The 13,461-nt window shown below is 36.7% G+C and overlaps 1 protein-coding gene across 1 annotated transcript in view; it reads left to right on the top strand.

Moving 5' to 3' along the window:
• The window catches only part of HS6ST3 (heparan sulfate 6-O-sulfotransferase 3), a 790,122-nt gene that overhangs the window by 709,620 nt on the left and 67,041 nt on the right, over window positions 1–13,461 (top strand).

Genomic DNA, 13,461 nt, shown 5'->3' with positions numbered 1-13,461 from the left:
AATGGATATTAAAATATGTCATTTTTCAATCTATCCACAACATACTTAAATTGTATCTCTAGATAGCATAATGTTGGGCCTTCATTTTTATATAGTTGGAAAATCTCTGCCTTTTAATTATAGTGTTTAGTTCATTTAATTTTAATGTAATTGTTGTTATATTTGTGTTTTGGTTTTCCATGTTGCTATTTGTTTTCTTTGTCCCTTAAATTTTCTGTTTCTCTTTTCTCACTTTCCTACACATTAACAGAATATTTTTAGTATTTCAATTTTGTTCCTCTAATGTGTTTTTTTAATACACCATTTGTGTGTAACTATGTGTATATGTTATATTTTCTCTAGGGATTATGATATACATCTTTAAATTATCAAAGTCTACTTAGTGTTAGTTTTTAATTTACTTTTGTTTTTATTTTATATTGAACTTTAGAATCAATTAAAATACAATTCTACATTCCCATCCATTGTGCTACCATATATTATAAATCTATATTTGGTAGTAACCCAACAATATAATGTTACAATTTTTGCACTAAAAATATAAATTTCTTTTTACAAAAATGAAATGTTTGGTAATTTTTAGTAGTTGACTCATACTGGATTGAATTTAATGTCTTTGAATCTTTCAAGTGTAAATTTGGATTGTTCTTCTCCAGATAAGTTTTGAATTCAGTTCTAATAAAAGCATGGACCTAACTGTGGAGCTGGGAGTCCTATTCTAATATTTTTTTCTCAGTTTTAATTCCCCTTATTAAAATAGCAGAATTTAATCTATCTCTTTCTATTATTAGAGTCCAAGCAACCTCAGCTTCAGTGTTTGCTTTCAGCTCATCTTTCAGAGTTTAGGACAAGGTTTTTTTTTAACACTTGGCGATTCACTGGTTTTCTTGTATCTTTGTTCTGATTCATCTGCAATTTAGTTGTAATGTAGTAGGAGGGCCTTCAGACTATCTAGTCTATTGTACTTCTGACAGGGCAACCTTCTATCTTGTTTTTTAAAATATTTACATAATTTCTTCTATGAATGAGAGAGTTAGAGAGACAGAGAGACAGCGCCCCAACAGAATCTTAATGGCACTATCTCAACCAGCCCTGAATTATGGCCAAATATGTGCCTGATGTTTTCAGAGAGGTCTCCAAAGATGAACATGGGGATGAGGAAACAGCAGATGGCATAGTGGTTAAAGCACTGGACCCCCACATGTTCAATTGCAGTTCAAGTCCCAGACCTGGTGACTTGAATCTCACACTGAGTGTGTGTGCGTGTATACCCCAAAATCCAGAGACAAGAATGGAGGAAAATTGTTTGTCAATTGGCCAGGTGGGTAATTTCTTGCCTTCTCTATCTTTTTGGCAAGGGCACAGACCCAATACTTTAAAAAACTCTAAAAAAAATAAAAATATTTAAAAAAAGATGAACACCGAACCTCTCCACATGGTTCAGCCTCAAAGAATGTCATAGTTTACCACGGAGCCACCATCTGCCCTTTCTCTAGCCTCTTAAAACACTTTTCAAAATTTTTGGTTTCATTAAAGTAATGCATTATTATGGAAGCACAGTTTTTTAAATGATAAGAATCTAAATTTTATTCTTAAAAGCCTCTCTTAATCTTCAGATATAAGCACTTATAGAATGTTTTCTTTTCTAAGGCTACAGTTGTTTTAATTATATACTCCTATGTATCGTTCTTGACTTATTGACTTTATATAGAATTATTCACTCTGTTATGAAAGTTGAGGAAACTCCTGTTCATACTTTCCTCTCCATTTTACTTCTACTTACCAATGTAGTTACATAGTTATATCTGCATTGTCAAGTTTAGTAATATTTACATTGTATTTAGTAAAAGTAGTTAGATAATTTCTGCTTCAAGGATTTTGAAAATTTCACTATGATTTTTAAGTCTATAAATCTATATTTACGGGGTTAGTTTAATATAAGGAAATTTTATTCACTGTAGAACCAAGAAAAGTTTCAGAACCAATGGCAACAATAATACAATCTACAGTTAAATCATTAAGTCATACATCACAAATCATTACATTCTTTAAAATATTTCAGTCTGATGACTCTCTAATGAATCCTGTATTGTTCTTTTAGAAAAATTAATTTTTATCACTCAATTACTTTATTGTTTTTCATTTTAAATTTTTGCTTTCTCCTCAAAAACTTTTATTTTCATTTTTTCTCATTTTAAGCGTCTTAAGCATTGTAATATTATTTCCTTCTGAAAGCATGTTTTTCCTTTGACGTGACACTCTATTTACAGATTGAATGAGTAGATGATTTTATATTAAAATGCATTTTATCTCTGTCCTTTGAAGCCATGCCTACATTTTCTTTCAATATTTCTTATTCTTGCTGAATGACTGTTATCAATTTTTTTTATCTTCCTTTGTAAGTTACCTAATTTTTTTCCTTTGGAAACTTTCAGGATTTTCTTTTGTATCATAGGAGAAGAGCTTCTTTTTTTTTAATCAAGGAATATAGTTGGGTCCAACTGGATTAGCAGTTATAAAATGATCTTGCTAGTTCACTCCTACTATTTTTTTAAGGTTTACTTAATTTTTTAATGAGAAAGAGAGAGACCAAGGAAAGAAAGAGAGACAGGCACCTCTAATGGGGTCTTCTCATACAATCCACTTCTAGCTTTAACCAGCCAGAATCACAGGCACCTGTGCATGTGCGTGACATGTACAGGGAGACCTCAAGATGCAAACTCAGGACCTTCCCATGAGGTTTCAGCGTTGTGGAGCTGCCATTCCTTCTCCACAGCATCACTGTAGCTGGGCTTTGATTCATTTTCCTTGGTAATTTCATATTTTCTTGTGTGTGAGGGCTTCCTTGGGTAAAACAGTTCTTTCTTCTGTTGAGTTTTGTGAACATGCATTGGAAGAGACAGTTATTATCTCTGTTGTTGAGCTGTTTGTCTCTCAACTTTGATTTTTTCCATTAATGTTAACCTATATTTTTTTCAGTTAAGAAAAATGTAAACATCCACACATGTACCACTGAGGATTAGCAACCTTTTTAATTTGTTTCAGATAATTAATTGTTAAAAAGTTAGATGAAGTTGAAGGTCACTTTGTGCCCCTTCCCAATCCTATCTTCTCCTCTCTTGAGGCAACCACTTATGTAAATTAGGCACACATCTGTCTGGTTTATATCCTCATGATTTTATTTCATATGTTACTATAAATAATTTATAGTATTATTTAGAGAATTTTCACTTATGCAAAGGTTATACTGTGAATGGAACACAAATCAAATTTCTGGTTGTTTATTTTAACTCATTTCATTTTTCGAGATTAATTTATATTGATACAAACACATGCATGCATGCCTGCACACATACATTCACACATCATTCATTTTCTGTCATTTCATTGTGACCTTGGGAGGAAAGAAATGTATGTTGTTTTTTCAACTCTCTATTATAATCACTAAGCCTAATAAATAATTTAAAAAAATTGATAAAACATGAAATAAATAAACATTATACTATGATATATATTGCTATGTGTTTACTATATTAAGTATTTGTAGGTTTTAAAGTGTGTCTGTGTGCTTGTATATATGTGCACACTTATATGTATGTATGTACACCTGTATATATGTATATGTGCGTGCGTGTGAAGTTATGTACATATTTGTGTGTGTGTATGTAAACTAATACAATTTAAAATTACTTGTAATTCTAATATGTAGATATTTGGGCCAGCCAGTGACATGGTAGATAAAGTGGCTGGATCCCATATGGCCAATTGCACACCTGATTCTCGAATCTGGTGGGTTGAAAAACATGCTCAGTGTGTGTGCATGCATGCCTCAAATCCTCAATGGAGAAATGAAGAAGAAGATATTGTGGTGTGGCACAACCATCCTTTACGGGCGGTATTTTTTTGGTTTCTCTCTCTCTGTGCCTTTCTCTTCCAGGAAGCACATGTATCCTCTAGCAAATTTTAAAAATTGTAGATATTTAGATATATACCATTGAATCAGGGTTGAGGAGTTATTTTAATGTTCTAAATATTGATAGCTTTAGGACAGAGATTCTAATTTCTTTTTCTTGGAAATGGAAGACAATATTTTCAGTCATGCTGTCTCTCTTGTGGGCTGGTTCTGTGTAGACTCCAGCTGGTGCCTTATTCTCTGTTCTTCAGGTTATCCTTGTCAACCTATGAATAAAATTAACGACAGATTATTCATTGGTTCAAAGGCCTTATTCAAGACTGCTTCTTTTGGGAAGATGAAGGTATATTTATTTGAAGTCCAACCTGTTCTTTAACCACTCAAGTCACTGACTATAAATTAGCAGTTACTAAATTTATCCTTTAAGAACTGAACACTTTAGGAGGCTTTGTAAAGCAAGGGTGACAGGTATTTTCTACATTTCCTTTTCCTTCTACTGTCCTTTCTCCATTCCATTTATCTTCATCTCTTTTTTTTCTTTCAGTTTGTTTTCTCTCCATTTTTATTCCTTAAATCCTAGAGAAAAGTGAAATAAAATTTTAAAAGAAAGACTAGAACCAACTTTTCTCTCTCAATAAGGTCCTCGTTTAAGAGGTGATTTAGCTCATCCTGAGAAAAAAAATTTATTCACATAAAGAAATGATGCAACATGTCGTCCTGTCAGATTCTTTGGAAATGAGGTCTGAGTGGGGACAGAGGGCATGGGAAAACAGTTTTGAAACAAAATGTGTGTGTGTGTGTGTATGTATGTGTAACACACACGATCTAACAAGAATCAGACTGCCTGGGTTGAAATCCTTGCTTGACCATTAGGAGGTGATGGTTTGGACAAAATTCTTACTCTCCTTTGACTTCAGTTTCCTCATTATTAGAGGTAATAATACCTACTTCCTAATGTCACTGATTACACAAGTTTATATTTCTAAAGTGCTTACAATAGTGGTGGATATATAGTAAACACTTCATGAAGCTTCCTAACTAGTAAATAAATAAAATATAAATTAATGGGAACAAGTTAGACAAGAAAATAAGATATAGGTTGGACCAGCCAGTAGTGTGTTGGGTAAGGCAGCTGGATCCCACATGGCTGATTGCATGATTCGAGCCCTCGACCTGGAGGCAAGATCACACCATGTGCATGTGCGTGTGTATCCAACATCCCAAGGGGAGAATGGAGGAGAAGAAATTGTCATATGATCATTACCCCTGCAGGGAGGAGGGTGATTTCTTTCTTTCTCTTTCTCTTTCTGGCAAGTGCACATGTCCTATAGCAAAAGAGCTAAAACTAAATAAATAAGGTAGAAGCATAATTCAACAACATACTTTTAAACATAATTATTCTTGGGTAACCTTGAAGTTAGAAAATAAATCTTCAAAGAAAAATACAGTGTACAGAAACATAGGAAAAAAATGCAGTGACTTGTGCTTATGCTTACAGTATCACCATCATTTGTAGCTTAATTAAGGATGGCTAATCGTAGCCTTAATTCAACATTTACTCACATTCACTTCAGATTTCAAGGGCTTCTTCATGTAGTCATGCTCCTCTTTTATCTATTTTAAAGCTGTTTCCATTGAGTACACCAGCAACACTAATTTTAGCTCCAATTGTTATATTTCCAAAGAAGCTTTAAAAAGTGTTAAGCTGGACTGTTTTCAAAGAACAATTCTATAGCAAGAAACTAGACTGTGGTTTGAAAGTGATGGGTCTTATTAACTGGAGAGGGAAGCGTGGCCTGATAGAAAAAGAAAAAAAGGAACAAGTGATGATTATATCTTACGCTTTCATCTGAGGCTTCCCAAAGCACCTGAAACCAAGTCTCATTATCATTTCTTTAAATAGATGAAGCAAGTGAGAAGTGAGTTAAGTATGCTTCCCAAGGTCACACTGTGACTTGCTAACATAGTGATCAAAACCCAATGTACTCGATTAGTGTCCGCTACCCACTCATCCTCTGAGCCTCAATTCAGCACATGATGCAAAGAGAGCAGATGAGCAGGATGATCGTCCAACCCTGCCATCTTGCCCAGTGGTACCTTTTGATTAATTGGTGATTGCATCCAAACAAATTTTCCTTCATACTCTTTCTATTCAGGCAGAATCTTTGCCAGTTAAGAGGTCGGAATAACCTAACTGTGTCCTGGCTGTTCTTTGCCACTTCAGCTCTCTGTCATCCTTTCAGCTTCTGGAAGAATTTAAGTCCTGCTCATGTTTTGTGGGTCTTGGTTTTATTTATCACTTTCCCATTGAATGCTGGGTATATTTGTGTTTGATTTCCACAGCTGATTTCAAAAGACTTGGAGGATTTCATTAAGCATGAAAACTTTTGCCTTCTTAATTCTCTTGAGTTTGGCCATGTATTTTTAAAATTAAGTTTATTTATTGATTTCTTCCATGATATAGAGGCATCTCCCTGACAAGATCCTCATATTGTGATTCACCCCCAGTCTCAACCAGCTCAGATGATGGATCCATGTACACATACATGCCCAGTGTGGTCAGAGAGGTGTCAGGATGTGAATCTGGGACCTTGTCCTTGCGGGTCCAAATGCATTACTGCTATGCTACCACCTGGCTCCATTATATCTTTAAGCCCATTTTTTTATTTTGAGAGATCTTTTCTATAGGGCACAAGTGCTCACCAGAGACAGAAAGACAGAAAGTGCAAAGTCACCCCCCCAGGGGGTGATGACCACACCACAATCCCTTCTCTTCCATTCTCCTCTCTGGATTTTGGACACACAAGCACATGCGCCTGGCATAAATTTAAAACTGCTGGGTCCAGGACTTGAACTGTGATCTACTACATGGGAGTCCGGTGATGTAACCATTATGCCATCTGCTGGTCCCTTTAAACGCATTTGAAGAGGAAAATATAGGAAGAGACTCTGAGCTGTCTGAAAGGGTAGCCATTAGATGGGAGAACATACTAAAATTGAAAGCAAGTGAAGTTAAAAATTCAGTCCCTCGGTTGCATTTGCCATATTTCAACCACTTAAAAGCCATATGGTATCTGTCAGCTTTAGGTTCCTCATCTCTAGGGTAGAAAAATCAGATTAGATGAATGTAAGATCCCTCTGGTGCTGGCAGTCTGTGATTTTTCTAGGGACTTTTTCTTAAGTTTGGACTACTACTTTAGGTTCAGTCCTTGAAAGTTTCTGTGAGCAGAAGTATGCTTGTTCTCTCTCTCTCTCTCCATTTAGCATAGTGTACCTCTCTTACATTCACCTTGTATGATGTAGCCAAGTGCTTGACAAAGAACATGATAATGTATTCAGCAAAACCTTTGTGTACTAAATATAGACCTAGAAAAAAAATTTTTTTTTACCTTTTTCTGAGTGTCGGCAGGTGTTTTACTATGAAACAGGTCTCAGAAAAAGATGAGGACACATTCTATTTTGAGATAAAAGCTTTATCTGAGTTGTAGAAATGACACAGGAATAAATGCTATTATAGTTAATTAAATCAGGGTAGCAGCTGATTTTTATTTGATCATGTGGACAGAAGTCTGACTACTTTTCCTATTTTTCCAAAATCTTTTCAAAAGGGGACTGGGGAAGTCATGCCCACAAACATTAACAGATCATTTACTTTCTATTAACAGGATTCTTCCTACCTCCTATTCCTGGCATAGTATCTTTGAGATGTATATTTCAACCGATTACAGTGTATTCTTTTGCTTATTTCTTCCCAAAACACGGTACTTCCCTTTTCCTTAAGATGTAGATTAAGCCTTTCTTTAACTAAGACAGGGAGACAGGGATCTTCCCTTCCAATCCCTGACCAAGAATTTGTGGAACCCACCTATAACCTACAAGCTCCCCCCCCTTCTACATGTCCCGCCTTTTTGGGCCAGACCAATGGGAAATCTTTTAATTAAATGTTGTCTGTCAATCTCAAAAGCACATAAAAAGAACCTCTGTACAAGATCACCCCGAGAAAAGGCATGTATGCCTCTTCTCCAGGCCTAGGTCACTCACAGTTGGCTTGGAAATAAACCGCATTAATTATTAATTATTAATTTTACAGTTGGTTATATTTTTCTGTCGACAATCATATGAGACAAATTCTTCCAAATTTCCATGTACAAATTTTGAACATAAATTGGCAGTGGAACTTATCACCAACCAATCAGAATAACTAGTCAATATCTGTTCCATTCTCTTTTGTAGCCCTAAGGTTGTAAGAAAAAATGAGTAAGAAAAATAGAGGTTAAAATTGTAGAGAGTAGAATTTCTCTTTCCTTTCTCAATTCTTCTATGAAAGGGCAGTAACTAATTATCCAGTGAGAAACAATCATAAACATTTAAAACAAGGGATTTAAAGAAAAAAAACATATAATGTGGAATTTCTGTTTATACCACCTTGAAAAATAAATGTGATAGTATGGTGTTAAGCATAAATAAATGTGATAGTATGGTGTTAAGCATCTTAAAAAAGAGAAATTTTTAAGCCCTGAATGCAGCAAATTTCCAAAGCACTGATTATGTGTGCTAATTGTTTTCACTTGTTATTTCAATCTTTTAACTAGGAAGATTCTTAGCATATGTCTATTTCCCCCTACTTTTTTCAGGCAGAAATTCCCTTCGGGAGAGTTGCCTGACAAAACCATTAGGTAGAAGTTTTATGAGCCTGGGTGGGATAACGTTTGGAGATGACTGATTACATGATTGCAGCTAATTGTTTGTGGGACTTGGAAAGTCTCTAACATCTTTAAGGGGAATCCTTTCACTTATAGTCCATCAAAAGAATTGCAGTTTTCTCGCAGGATAAGCTTCCTTTGGGGTGTCACAGAGAAATATTTCTGAGGCAACCTTGTACCAGCCTCAGTCTAAGCCTTTCTTTAACTAAGACAGGGAGACAGGGATCTTCCCTTCCAATCCCTGACCAAGAATTTGTGGAACCCACCTATAACCTACAAGCTCCCCCCCCTTCTACATGTCCCGCCTTTTTGGGCCAGACCAATGGGAAATCTTTTAATTAAATGTTGTCTGTCAATCTCAAAAGCACATAAAAAGAACCTCTGTACAAGATCACCCCGAGAAAAGGCATGTATGCCTCTTCTCCAGGCCTAGGTCACTCACAGTTGGCTTGGAAATAAACCGCATTAATTATTAATTATTAATTTTACAGTTGGTTATATTTTTCTGTCGACAATCATATGAGACAAATTCTTCCAAATTTCCATGTACAAATTTTGAACATAAATTGGCAGTGGAACTTATCACCAACCAATCAGAATAACTAGTCAATATCTGTTCCATTCTCTTTTGTAGCCCTAAGGTTGTAAGAAAAAATGAGTAAGAAAAATAGAGGTTAAAATTGTAGAGAGTAGAATTTCTCTTTCCTTTCTCAATTCTTCTATGAAAGGGCAGTAACTAATTATCCAGTGAGAAACAATCATAAACATTTAAAACAAGGGATTTAAAGAAAAAAAACATATAATGTGGAATTTCTGTTTATACCACCTTGAAAAATAAATGTGATAGTATGGTGTTAAGCATAAATAAATGTGATAGTATGGTGTTAAGCATCTTAAAAAAGAGAAATTTTTAAGCCCTGAATGCAGCAAATTTCCAAAGCACTGATTATGTGTGCTAATTGTTTTCACTTGTTATTTCAATCTTTTAACTAGGAAGATTCTTAGCATATGTCTATTTCCCCCTACTTTTTTCAGGCAGAAATTCCCTTCGGGAGAGTTGCCTGACAAAACCATTAGGTAGAAGTTTTATGAGCCTGGGTGGGATAACGTTTGGAGATGACTGATTACATGATTGCAGCTAATTGTTTGTGGGACTTGGAAAGTCTCTAACATCTTTAAGGGGAATCCTTTCACTTATAGTCCATCAAAAGAATTGCAGTTTTCTCGCAGGATAAGCTTCCTTTGGGGTGTCACAGAGAAATATTTCTGAGGCAACCTTGTACCAGCCTCAGTCTTTTTTTTTTTTTTTTATGTGCTGATGAAAATAATCCACCCTTTGTCACCAAAATACGATTTATAGCTACCAGGCCATCCTTAGCTGGGATGTTTGTCCTTCAACAAGATTATCTGAGACCTTTTCTGGTTGCATGCAAGAAATTATACACTAAATTCACCCCATTAGAACCCTACTGATCTGAAAGAACTGATAGACTTAACAAGCAGGAACTCACTCCTAGGGTACTTTGCATTTGAACAGAGCTAATCTATGAGTAAATCTCCTCAAGCACAGTCAACTTGAGTGTGCTTTTATGCAAAGTATAATTATTAGTCATATATTTTTGGCACCTGCTCATCAAAAGTTTTGAGATGCTTTGCTAAGGTACAGTTAATAAATAGCCATTGGGAACCAGCAGTTAGCGTAATGGCTATGTCGCTGGACTCCCACGTAGTCGACCGCAGTTCACGCCCCGGACTCGGTGGCTTAAAACTCACGCCGGGTGCGTGTGCGTGCATGCCCAGGATCCTGAGAGGAGAATGGAGGAGAAGGGATTGCGGCGTGACCATCCCCCCGGGGGGTGATTTCTCGCTTTCTGTCTCTATGTCTCTCTCTGTCTGGCAAGCGCTCGCGTCCTATAGTGAAAATCTCTCCAATAAATAAATAAAATAAATAGCCATTAACTGTGAGACTAAGTGACTCCATTATACCTGAAACCATCAGCTCCACATCCAAATCCTATCCCTGGTCTTCTTCTGTCTACAACAGACCAATGTTAGTTACATAATAAGTGTGTGTTACATGGCTCTTTTCTCTCTTTCTCTGTGCTAGAGGGTGTGTGCACTCAGCAGAAAGAGAGAGAGAGAGAGGGAGAGGCAAAGCATTCCCCACCCTGGAGGGAATGGTGGTATTTCAATCCCTTTTCCTTCATCTCTCCTTCATTTTTGGACTTTGCACACACATACATCCAGCGTGTTTCTGAAGCTGTCAGATCCGGGACACCAGCTACACAGTCAGCCATGTGGATATGGCTGTCTTAATCAGAAGGTCACAAAGTTAGCCCATGTTACATAAATATTTTGGTAATTAATTAAAAAGACATTTGTTAAATACCTACATTGTACAACAGAATGTGACTTAGTCACTGTGGAATTGTACAGTCCTAAATATACACACATACACACATACTACCCTCCGGATATTAGAAAATGAAGGTCTTTTATGTCTTACTCTATTTGACAAAAAAAAAAAAAAGCTCTTTCTATTTGGTCTCATTAACACTGGTTTGGAAGAAACTGATGCTGAGCAATTGTAAAACTGTGGCTTTGGTGTGGGGAAAGTGAACTACAAAAACATAAAATAGCTTGTCACTTGGCCATTTGTAAAAGATTGCACATATACGCAGCACCCATGTTGATCTGACAATCTCCTGAATTGCAACCTTAAAATAAAGCTGGAAATGGGAATGTTGTAGCAAATGAAAAGCTCTTACATTAAAGATTTTTGAAAACAATGATTTCATTATATCACAATCCCCCCACTTCAGCCTCCTGAGTAGCTGGAGCTTTAAGTGTGTGCCATGTCATCCTGTTTTCCTGGCTGGCTGAGAACCCTGCGACTTCAGCCTGCTGGACAGCACCATGGCTTGGCTCAAATATGGAAGCTGATGAAATTTCTGCACAGTGGAAATCTGGGTGTTGCTTGGAGAGAAATGGTGGCTGGAGTCACTTAAAATGGATTAAAATGAAGAAATCAGAGTGGGAATGGAGGAATACAGGCAGTGGCTCAAAGCCAGCCAAGTTCCCTATATAGCTCACATCTCAGTAGTCTCAGAAATTAAGAGGGCAAGAAATTGTACCTTGAACTCAAAGTACAGAAGTGTTGAGACAATTTTATGGAGTAAATCCCCATCAAGAGGACTGGCTTAGAATCAGGGGTCCCTGAGTCCTTAGCAACAGATAATATTAAAATCGGGTAACTAACTACCTTGTTACCTGGTGCCCATTGGAAGCCATGATACCTTTGGCTCTCCCATTTTGTCTCTGAGGCCGGGAACTGGAAAGGAAAACATGCCTGGGGGTCTTACTGCCTTGCCTTTTTTTCTTCTCTTCTCATTTAGGCAGACACAGTGGAGTCTTAGAGACTCCAGGGGCTTGAAAGAAGAGTGCTTTCATTATTTTTCCAATCACTAGCTCCAACCGCATCCTCTGTTTACCTTGCTGATGTTTGGAAGGTAGGTCATGCTTGCTTAGCACGCAGACACCACTTTTAACTGCCTTCGAAGCAACAGATTAAGGGGAAAAGGAAATGAATACACTATATGCAAAAGAGTAAATGCTCAGCATCACTCTCTCAGCTAGTTGACCATGCAGAAAAGTAATTGCCAACAGTGATTTGGGGCAGGCATTTTGCAGGCAGGGTATTTAAACACATACATAAGCCTTTCTTAGCAAATGATCACAAACTCTGACTATGTCACTTTTGTATTCTTATCTAGTTTTTTTTCGTTTCTCTTCAGACACAGTTGTTAGGGTATAGAATTCTAACGTGAATACTCAAACTCCATCCCTGTACACTAAACTGAAGTGTGATTAAACTTAGAATGAGTTCTTTCCTGCCACATAAACCATAATGCAGGAGGGTGGAAAAGGAACTCTACATAGTACTTTACATTTTTGGAGGCTATCAGCCTGCCCTTCATAAAAAGCAATATACAAACTCTTCAGTTAGTATGCAAACAATGCCAACAATCCCACAAGCCATTTATATAGAATCTAAAATGCCAGCCATCATGTCATTTCATCTTTGATGTCTGCTCGCTTATACTTACTTTATTGACAGCACAATATTTTACTGTCCTCCTTAGGCCAAGGAACCCGTCGACTAAACTTTAGAAACTTTGGTGAGAAAAACACATCACTTGCAAAGCTTGTAAACAGATTTCTGGGCTCCCCGTCATACCCCCCAAACTTAGCAGATTCACAGTGGGAAGGACCTGGTCGTTGTTCCATCTCTACCAAGCTTGAGGTGAGGCAGATGTTGCTGGCTCATGAACTATTTGGAGGAGCATCGCTCCTGACTGACTAAAGGGTTCCCGTTGAGAATCCTACCAGATATCTAAAACCACACACACACACACACACACACACACACACACACACACACTGCTTTTTATATGGCAAGGGATTTGGTAGGTTCATTTCAGCAAGGGGTAGTAACACTTATCTTCTTTACAAGACATCTCAACTGCCTTCAAGGAAATAGCAGAGAGAATTAGAGGGCCATTAGGAGAGACTGTTGAGAACATCCCTGATTTTAAAGCCCCAAACAAAGGAGAAGCTGTTAATGCAGACATCCATTCTGTGCTTACTAGAAACAGAGTATTGCTGACACATTGTTTTAGAAGGACCATTTAAAACCTCTAATCAATTGATAATTATTAATATTTATTACTGCCTGAAAAAACCCTCAGCATATATTTACTTTCTCAAGGTTGATAATAAAAGTAGATAAACTGATAAACAATTAGTCTTTGGGGGGACTTTTTTCCTGTTTAACTTGTTTGCTAT

Source organism: Tupaia chinensis, unplaced genomic scaffold, assembly GCF_000334495.1.
Source record: "Tupaia chinensis unplaced genomic scaffold, TupChi_1.0 Scaffold000057_1, whole genome shotgun sequence".
NCBI lineage: Eukaryota > Metazoa > Chordata > Mammalia > Scandentia > Tupaiidae > Tupaia > Tupaia belangeri.
This window is presented reverse-complemented; position numbering and strand designations above follow the sequence as displayed.